We start from the raw sequence: 10,623 nt of genomic DNA, 5'->3' as shown, positions 1-10,623 counted from the left end.
CCTTGCAAAATAGCCCCTCAATTTGTGAATCTGGGCCTGATGCGAATGAGGCTGGGGTCGCCCGCAGTCATTCAGGGCTGAGGGCTGCGACTTTGGGGACAAATCTAGGGAGTGGGGTGGTAGGAGGGCATCTGCCACTCTGGCAGTGTTCTGACCCTGCAGGAGGGGCCCACTGGGTCTAATCTAAAGGACAAATTCCCACAAAGCCTCTCTCCAGATATTCAAGGACAGATCATTTAACAGGATACGGTGTCCGGAAGAGACCAAAAGACACTCACCAAATGGCTTCAGCCTCAGCACACTATCCACCTGAAACCGTCACTGCAACAGGCCAGACTCCTCAGCTACTCTCATCAGATGGTATTCATCCCGACCTCTTTACAGTTCTCTATTCTACTCCTTGTTCAAGGCCTGGGTCCAGCCTCTCCTCTTCCAGATGCTTCCCCCAGCCCACCTTGTTCTGAACTTCCACAGCACTTACTGCTGAGTCCATGCCCCCAGTTTCTGATTCAGCAGCTGAAGAGGGCCTGAGAGTCTGCATTTCTAACAAGTTTCAAGATAATGCTGATGCTGCAGGCTGGGACCACACTTTGAGAACTACTGCTTTGACCAATCCCTAGGGGTGGGGACCCTTAAGGGGAGATGGGAGGGAGGAAGGAGGGTTGGGGAATCCAATCCAAAGGCAGAGGAAGCCTCCTTAGTTTACATACCTACACACGCACTCCGGGTGTATGTTGCTTGGTGAAAAGAACATGGAATTTCAAGCCAAGAGACCTGGCTTATCTACCACTCACTGGCTCACTTGCTGCCAGGCTTTGTACAAATCATTGATCTCTTTTAGTCTAAGTTTCCTCATCTGTAAATGGGGTGATAATAATCCTGCCTTAGAGTTTATAGAGAAGATCTATAAGATTATACATGTGACAGTGCTTTGCAAACTCGAGGAGCTAGACGGGTATTAGCTTTTACAAGATTGTGAGATTTATTTCTGTTTATCAAACACACAGTGTTTTACAAATAGTAACTAATTTAACCTTCAGAATAATCCTATAAAGGAGGAACTGTTATTATTATTCCCATCTTATAGATGAGAAAAGCGAAGTTAAGTAACTTGCTCCAAATCATACAGCTATTAAATGGCAGAGTTTGGATTTGAGCTGTCTGGCTCCTGAGCGTACTCCTAGACACTGCTCTATGCCACCTCCATGTTGGCCTATACTTCTGTCAGCCTGTGCATGTGTACATTATTCAAGTTTAGAAGAGTTTCTGATTTACTTAAGTGTTTACAAGTGTGTGCAAAGTGTATATAATGTGATGGTATTAGTAATAGTAATTAGTTACTGAAAATTTACTCCATGCCAGGCCCTGCACTGTGGCTATCATTGAATCCTCTCAGTCCCACAAGGTAGATCCTATTATTATTCTCATTTTCCTTTTGAAAAATGCTGAATGCTAACTTATCTGAGGTCACACAACTAGAGATGTACGGAGCAGGTAGGTTTAAATGGATGCCTTCAGAACCTTTGCCCTTAACTCCTATGCAGTACTGAATATGACTGTATGATCAGTGTGGGTATATGTATGTTGGGGTGTGTTTAAATCTATCTCCCTATCTATCTATCTATCTATCCATTCATCCACCCATTCATCCGTTCATTTATCCATCCATTCAGCCAGCCAGTCAGAGAGACAGACAGACAGACAGATAGCTAGCCAGCCAATAATCTCTACCTATCTATCATTGGCAGCTGAGTCGTTGCCCTGGGTCAAGTTTTGTGGAAGCCAAGCTGTGGGAGACTGGAGGAGAGGTAAAAGAGGAAACCATGACCTCTTTCAGCTGGCTCAAAAAAGATCCAAGTTCCTGTCATGTGTTCTCTTTAGTTCAGAGTGCCTGTAAGGGACAAAGCCCTGTCCCAGTGTGCAGGGGAGAGTTCTCAGCCAAAAAGATGGATGCAGCCTCTTCATCATTCCCACCGACCCAGGCCAGTGACCAGGCACCAGATGGGCACAGGGGGAACTCATCACACTCTTCAGAAGACAAATCGGGAGCTGACCATTTATCCATCAGTGTCAGTGCTCATCCAGAGGACTAGAATTTGTACACTGGAATCCAAACTAGTTCATATCTTCGAGAGTGATTTCCTTCATGATTCTCCTTAGCACTTATTAATTTTTGGGACAGGGTGCTAAATCTGGTTTTAAACAGATAGAAAGCTGATAGGAAGAACCGAGTTAATGCTTCAAGGAAAGTGGGACTGGTGGGCAAAAGAATAAAATGATTTGGGAGACAAGAAGGGAACTGATCAGTATGACTAATAAGTTACTTTGGGGGCTGGGGGCCAAATCACCTGGGTGTGATGGGGTAAGTATTATTTTCTATCTTGAAGAAAAATGTGTGATGTTTATACTGTCCCAGAACAAATAGGCCTGTGACTGATGGATAGTTTACCATTCATGTAGCTGGTTTCATGTACTTTTGACAGCTCAATCAGGATTCCAACAGTTATAAAAAATGATTTTCTTCTTGGAAGTTTCAGGAGGGAAGTATGTACCCCTCGCCCCCACCCTGTGCCCACTCGCGCTATACTTCTGAGTGAGGAAAGATGGGATGTTCAGAGCAGCATGGGGAGTGGGAAGAGGCCCGTGGGTGGCCCTGAGTCTTCCTGGGTTGGACAGGGGGTGTCTCACTTCTCAAGGGTTGCCTTGGGACTCTTTGGCTGAACTGAGGCCTGGAGGACCATTCAGGAAGGTCCATGAGCCCTCACTGTCTCTAGGACTGGGATGCGGAGGGGACTGTGGACACGAGGAAGTGGAGATAAGCCCATGAGAAACCGAGGAGAGTCAGACCCAGACAAAGACTGGCCTTGAGGCCGTGTGGAAGATTTGGATTGCGTGTGGATCCACCTGGATCCACCCTATGACCAAGCCCCTGTCTCAGCTGACCTGCTTCCCGGCAAGAAGGGGACCATGAGGATGGAGAGAAGGTCTCCGGGCTTTCAAGTGGTGGCAGCAAAAATGACAGTGGCCAAAGCAGGAAGATGGAAGGTAGGAGGTCGTATTTTGCCATGTGACCATGTCCAGGGCCTTTGGGTTTGGGTTCATCCCCTTTAAAACTATTTCAAAATAGAGAAGTCTGGTTGGCACCAAAGATCAGTTAGAGGCTGATGAGATAGTGAAGCTGGAAACACAGGATGGTCTCATCCAGGTTTGGAGGTTTTGCCCACACTGGGGCAGATGACAGGTCTGAGAGCCCCTCAGAGCTAGAACTGCCCACTTACCTGCCACCAGACATGTCGTCAAGCCTCTAGCCTATGACTTTGGTAGGATTAGTGGGATATTCAAGGTGACTTTCACGGAGGCAGCCTCAATATGTGACTCAGCCCCAAGTACACATGGGTCCTCCTGAAGAGTAAGGCTCTTCCCATACTTTTTTCTGCATCACCCCCAACCTGAGCAGGTTCTGGAGTCAGGCCACCTGGGTTCAATCCTTTCCCTTCCACTTACTGGCTACGTGACCTTGGACAAGCTGCTTCTCCTCTCTGTGCCCACTGCCTTCATTTGCAAAATGGACACGATTGGCCTGTTCCCAGAGGCTTGCTGAGAGGAGTCCATGAAATAACCTCCTGTACTTGTTTAGGACAGTGCTTGGCACATTGCAAACACCCACTAAGTCATCATTATTTCTCCACCTCCCTCTTTTTCTAATTACTATTCTATTAATATCAACCATGAGCTAGGCATAATTTAACATGAATTTACCTTATTTATTTATTTATTATTTATTAATTAATTAATTTTTTGGCCACGCCACGTGGCTTGCAGGATCTTAGTTCCCCAACCAGGGATAGAACCTGGGCCATGGCAGTGAGAGTGCCAAGTCCTAACCACTGGACCTCCAGGGTATTCCACCTTTTTTTAAATTTAAAGTTAAATTTTTTTTTTTACATAAATTTACTTGAAAATGTATGTCAAGCACTATAGTAGGTGTTGAGGATAAAGTAGTGGGTGCCTATCATGATATTATGCAGCATTTATTGAGCACCTACTCTATGCCGAAGCTCTACAAATTACTCAACATGCATGACCTCATTCACGAAAGTCCTTGCCTTCATGAAGCTAACAGTTTAAAAGTTTTTTTTGTATTATATCTCATGACGTCCTCACAAGAAATCCATGATGCAGATGTGGCTCCAGTTCTACAGAGGAGGAAATTGAGACTGAGAAAGTTCAAGCAGATTGGAGATAATGGGACTTAGATTCAAACCCAGCTCTGTAGCCCAAAGCCCATGCTATTTCCACCACACCACGCCTACACTGCCAAATACTGACAAATTAATTGCCATGCCTATAAAAGGATGTGTCTCATATCCAGGGTATGGGCTCCTGTATGTCTGGACACCCGAGACTGGATGTATCTCTTTGACTGGATAGCTGTATTTCTGCATCTTATGCCTGAAGGGAGACTTTTTATGTAACTTTGTGGGGTTGTGCGGCTAAGTGCAGCTGTGGTCTGGTGAAGGCTCAGTGTAACTATGTGAGCAGGGGTGTAGGGGTGTCTGCTTAGATGCCTGTTGGTCTGTGTGGCTATGGTGTGCTCAGATTGTCAGTGGGTTGTATTGGGGTGAAGGGCTCTCCAGACTCTCCCCTTAAAGGAAGGGAGAGAGGTGCTGGGAGCCAGGAGGGGGTGGCCTGCTGGATAGACCCTCCTGGGTGGGGACATCCGCTGGGCCTGGGCCATGCCTGCTGGCTCCAGTGCCTGGTGCTGGGCTTTAGGCTGAAAGCTGGAGATGCTCATTTCCCCTTAAACACTGCAGATGAAGGTCCCGCAGTGGGCATGGGCGGGAGGGCGCCGTGTCGCTCACGTTACAAATCAATTCATTACCGGCACTCGCAGTCGCCTCCGATCTTCAAGGATCGGGGGTTTGATGAAGAGGTTTCATTTCAAGAAATAAACCTTTTAAATTAACCAAGAGATGAGGGAAATTTCTTTATTTAAAAAATGCTCAGGCCCTGCTGGCTTTGTTTTCTCTCTCTTATTAGCATTGTTATTAATAATCCTACCCTTTCTCTCCTGGGGATGGTTCACCCTCTCGGGGAAGCAGCGCGAGCCACTCGGACTTGGGGGCAGACCCCTGGCCCCAGGCACCTCTGGCCAGGCCTGTCTGCTCCACCAGGTCTCCAAGGTCCAACAGGGGGGACCCACCCAGGCTCCTGCGCTCCAAACAGACTCTCAGGCAGGTGGCCACGAACCTGCTGCGTGACCTTGGGCAAGTCACTTGACCTGTCTGTCCTCAACAGCAAGACGAACATAGAATCACCAGTTTCTACAACTGGACCTTAACGATAGGAGTTTAGCCTTTGCATGTTATCAATGAGAAACCAGGCTCAGAGAAGGCAAGTGAGTTATTTAAGGTCACACAGAATCTTCATAGCAGAGATGATTTTGACATCTACCTAATTTCTGGTCTAGTTTCTACTTGGAAACAAGCATTTGGATTTGTGGTCTATAAGTTACAAAGCACCTTGATACACATGATCTCACTGGATGTGTACTAAAAACTTAGCTGTATATTATCATCCCTCTTTTACAGTGAGGGAAATGAGGTGCTCTGGGAATGCACCAGCCAGAGTTTTGACAGGAGACTTATGACATACCCTATTGGGTTATTTGAGAAGAGTTTCATAAAACAACTACTTACAAAGGTATGGACAAGGATTGGGAAAAGTACAGGTAATGGTGCAGTATCCTGGGGCTGGCAACAGTGGGAAGCCATGACTAACCCAGGTCTAAAAGGAACAAAGATGGAGATGGAGAAATGTGGCCAGAATCAGGAGAGAGAGCTGAGTGGATAGGTGGGGAGAGCTATGGCCTCAGGTGGGGAGATGAACCAACCCGCAGCAACCTGGGCGTGAGGGAGCCAAGGAAGGAAATATCCCAACTCCCCTCTCCTCTCCTTCTAGTCAAACCCAAGGGGGCCAGTGGATGCAGACTGTGCAGGCGAGGCTCCCGGGCACAGAGCAGGGAGGAGGAGGGTGGCAAAGGATCTAGAGGGCAGACACCCAGAGGGATAGCAACTTGCCAGTAAATGGCAGAGAGAGGATGTGACCTCAGAACTCCTGAGCCTAAGGGTCTCCTAAGTCCAAAGCCATAGTCTTTTCTGTCACCTCGCTCAGTCCCAGTGATACCTGACCCTGCCTCATGGAGTTCTGCACAACTCAAATGCAATGCTGGGTCTGGAGGTGTAGCCTAGTATGAGGGACGGCTGTCCCTCCTGATGGCCACTCCAGGAGCGACCAAATGCTGGCATCGAGCAATGACAGCTAACAGTATCTCACTTTCCAGAGAGCAGGCTTGCATCAGAACAGGGACCTTCCGGAAACCCAAGGCTTTCACCCAGCTGAGTAGCCTGTGGGGTGTCCCTGGGCTCCTTTCACAGGCCCACCCTGCCGACAAAGGTCAGCCCTAAAAGTCTGCACACCACGGAGCTAGCACAGGGATCAGATTGAGCAGATGCCATCCCCCTTCACACAAGAAAAGTGGGGCCCATAGAGGACACCACCCACTGCTTCCTTTGGGGTTCACTCCCCACTTGATGTAGGATGGTTGGAGGATCCCAGAGAAACCCAGATTACAGCCTCTTTTTTCCTCGCCATCCCCCCCAAGGAAAACTAGGCTGACAGATTAAGGTCATGGGGAAACTTGAGAGACAGTGGCACCCAGAAGGGTGTAGAGCTCAGTTCTGGAGGATCCAGGGCCTGGGGACACCAGGGAATCTGAGGTTCTACAACCAGGAAGAAGGAGGGGATGGAAGTTATCAGAGGCGGGGCACAACCAGGCTGTTTAAACTCTATTTTCCAGGTCCCATCCCAACTGGTATTTACAGAGTCATTTCTTAGGGGGGCAGGGTCTGTCTTCCTCGTTAAAACAAGGCTGCCCAAGGCCAGGACTATGTTTTTCATCATCAGACTAGGGGTCTCTGGAAGTGGAGCTTAGCTCATCCTCTGTGTGGCCTCCTAAACTCATCCCAGGGCTCTGATCTTAGGTGGGAGTGTCAGCCCAGCAGACCTCCCCATAGGACTGCAAACCCCAAGGCTCCCTCTCCCTTCCCAGGTGCCCTCCCAGTCTGCCCCCGCTGCAGACTGGGGGAAGGAGGGAGAGGAGGAGAAAAAGGCTTCCCAGCCTAGGCATAGACCTGCCCAGGTGTGTGGGGGACCAGTTCACCATCTCATTAACGTGGAATTGTTTTTAGGTTAATAATCTTGCGTTAATTTCCCCTTAAAATATTGTCTTTGACCGTTAAATGCTCACACTGTTATAAAAAGAACGTAATAAATGATCTTGAAGCAAATTCTCCTGCCAAATGTCATAATTTATTTGCATAATTAGCTCTTAATTTTAATTCAATATGCAAATCCACGCTTCCTTTTCATTGCAGCCGCCTGTTTCCCAGCCGGGTGGCCATGAATTTACTGTGACATTCTCTCCACGGCTGTCAGAGGCCGGGGTGGGGAGGCAGGTGCCTTCTGGGGCTGGTGCCTGGAGGAGGGGTTCAGACACACAGACTCAGATGGACAGGCCCACAGGTCCCTGCTAGCTGAATGCAGGCTCCCAAGATGGACCGGTGTGGACAGTGGGATACCAACATGCAGACTGGCAAGTGGTGAGACCCACCAACAATTTGCTCAGGCAGAGACCCAGAGGTGAAGGTGCAGGAACCCAGACTTATAAGCTGACACATTAAGAAACCCATGGACACCCTAGGCACACTACACAGGCAGAAACGTATGAACACTGACTCCCATGAAGTCCCACGGCCTCCTGGACCCAGACATATGTGCTAACACTCAGACACATGGGCACATCCAGATATACCTACAGATGTGGATGAACTCAGAGACCCAGCCTGCGAGCAGAGGTGCATGGGCACAGAGAGCACTGTGTGGATGGAGAGGTCCCTGGGCCTAGATACAGATGTGCGGAGCCATGCTTGCCAAGACACCCAGAGCTGGGAGACCACATCTATGCATGCATACATATAATAAGACACACCATCCCAGACAGGAACTGGACAACCCTATAGAAAAGCCAGGATGGGGCTTCCCTGGTGGCGCAGTGGTTGAGAGTCCGCCTGCTGATGCAGGGGACACAGGTTCATGCCCCGGTCTCGGAAGATCCCACATGCCGCGGAGCGGCTGGGCCCATGACCCTTGGCCGCTGAGCCTGCGTGTCGGGAGCCTGTGCTCCGCAACGGGAGAGGCCACAACAGTGAGAGGCCCGCGTACCGCAAAAAAAAAAAAAAGAAAGAAAAGAAAAGCCAGGATGCTATGTGGACCCCCGACACAGGTAGGACTTGGCCTTCAGGTCTCCATAGTAAGCATTTTGAGGCCTTGTAGGGCTTGTGGGAGGAGCACTGAGCTTAGAGTCAAGGGACCAAGTTCTAGTACCAGCATCACCTTCCACTTTTTGGGAGACCTTGAGCAAGATATATCATCTTTTTTTAATTAAAAATTTTTTTTTCATCTTTTTTTTAAATAAGAGCTTTATCGAGATATAATTCATCTATTTAAATTGTACAAGTCATGGTTTTTAGTATATTCACAGGGTTGTGCAACTATCATCATAAGATGTTTTAGAACATTTGAATTATACCCCCCAAACCTTATACCCACTAGCAGTCGGTCCTCTTTTCCCCCCACACCCTCTCTTCCCCCCACACCCCTTCCCCACCCCCCAGCTCTAAACAACCCCTAATCTACTTTCTTTCTGTGTATAATTGCTTATTCTGGACATTTCCTATAAAGGGAATCATACAACGCATGGCTTTTGGGGACTGGCTTCTTTCACTTAACATCATGTTTTCAGTATTCACTCATGTCGTATCATGAATCCATACTTCATCCCTTTTTATGGACAAATATTCCATTGTATGGATGTAGTACCACATTTATTTATGCATTAATCTGTTGGAAATTTGGATCGTTTCTACTTTTTGGCTGTGATGAATAATACTTCTATGAACATTCTTGTATAAGGTTTTGTGTGGACCTATGTTTTCATCTCTCTTGAGTTTATTCCTAGGAGTGGCACTTCATTGTCTTAGCGTTTGATTTTCCCATCTATAAAATGAGAGGGTTCACTCTAATGGAATCTCGAAGGCTTATCTTGTTGCATTTGTTTATGATTAACATGGCATTTTCCAGCTGAGATTATGGTTTTCTCACACAGCCAGACACACACAGCAGCTCAGATACATACACTCACACACATGCACACAATCACCAACACGGCCACCCAGACACTTAGCCAGAAAGGCACAGGTGCACCCAAATTGACCTAGGCCCCTGCAGGAACCTATTCCTGAGTTCAGGGCCTAGAGAATAAGATAGAAATGCAATTGGAGAGACTGTGAGAGCCACAGGGAGGGCCTTTCATGGTGAAAGGAGGTTAAGTCTGAAATTTGGGAGGAAGGAGGTCAGCCAACAAGATGGAGAAAAAAGGCAGAACGAGAGGGTGAAGTGTTAGAGATGGGGAGTTGGGGTCAGGATCTGGTCTAAACACCAGGACACTTGGGTCCCATTTCCCCAGCTGTTTCTGCCTTACCCCATCGACTAGGTTCCCCTTTGTTTCCCTGCTCCCTCACCCTAGAGGAAAACTGACCCCTCCCCACCCTCCAGCCCCACCCCCACCCCCCCACCTTCTACAAGCTAAGGAGACAAAAGGGATCCTTTTCCAGGATAATTAAGCCTCAAAGACAGCAGCTCCTCCCAGGAAACTGATCGGGTTCGCCCTGAGAGAGCCCTTTAGTGTGGGAGGGGAGGAGAATGGAGACAGGGAGAGACAGAGAGATGCCTAGGAGACAAGAAAGTGAACTCAGGCACAGCTGACACCGAGTCCTGTGGCCATGTACTGCCTGTCACAGAAGTCTGATCTTTCATTTTCCCTCTTAGGAGAGGGGTTTACGAGGTTAGGGGGCTGATTAGCTGTAGACCCTAATACATGGCCTCTCCATGATCACAGAAATCCTGGGTATAGATGAGTGGAAAGTGTTTGAGAGTGTGTGTGTGTGCGCGCGCGCGCGTGCACGCGCGCACACTGTTATTATGGACGTGTGTTGATGTTGTTGCTGTGTATCAGTGTGTGAATGTGTGTCTCCAGCCCTCATGGGCCCCAAACTCCCACCCATGCCCCCCTGCAGAAGATTCACTGTGCGGCCTCAGCGGAGTTTCTAACCTGGAGTGATCGCTTTCCTGATTTGCCACTTTAGTACTAAAGTGTTAATGAATTTTTAATCTTCTTAATGACATTAAACACGGAAAGTAATTAAGGAAAACAAGTTTGAAACTGCTGACTTCAACCCTTTATTCACAACTATTTAATGTAGAATTAATTTGATTTTGCCCATTATTCAAATGAATGCGCTACCTTCTCCTCAGCCCCAGGCCTGTCCCCTTGCCCCGTCCCCGCATGCCCAGAGACACCCTGTGGCAATCACCCAGTTATCATCGGACCCGAGTGGGCGATGGTTTCTGTGTGACACATCCATGCCGGGAACACGCGTGTGAGGACTGAGCCAAATTCCTGGAGGGTGAGGGGCACAGAGTGACCTCTCTAGGTCGGGAGAA

The 10,623-nt window shown here is 48.2% G+C and overlaps 1 non-coding gene across 1 annotated transcript; it reads right to left on the bottom strand.

The window, feature by feature from the left end:
* Nucleotides 1-3,830: 3,830 nt before the first annotated feature.
* TRNAE-CUC (transfer RNA glutamic acid (anticodon CUC)) lies at nt 3,831-3,902 on the bottom strand. The gene has a single exon. It is a non-coding gene; the product is annotated as a tRNA-Glu (tRNA).
* Nucleotides 3,903-10,623: the final 6,721 nt, after the last annotated feature.

This window comes from Lipotes vexillifer, unplaced genomic scaffold (genome assembly GCF_000442215.2).
Source record: "Lipotes vexillifer unplaced genomic scaffold, Lipotes_vexillifer_v1.1 scaffold916, whole genome shotgun sequence".
NCBI classification, from domain to species: Eukaryota; Metazoa; Chordata; class Mammalia; order Artiodactyla; family Lipotidae; genus Lipotes; species Lipotes vexillifer.
The sequence above is the reverse complement of the archived record's forward strand: the minus strand, read 5'-3'. Positions and strand labels throughout refer to the sequence as shown.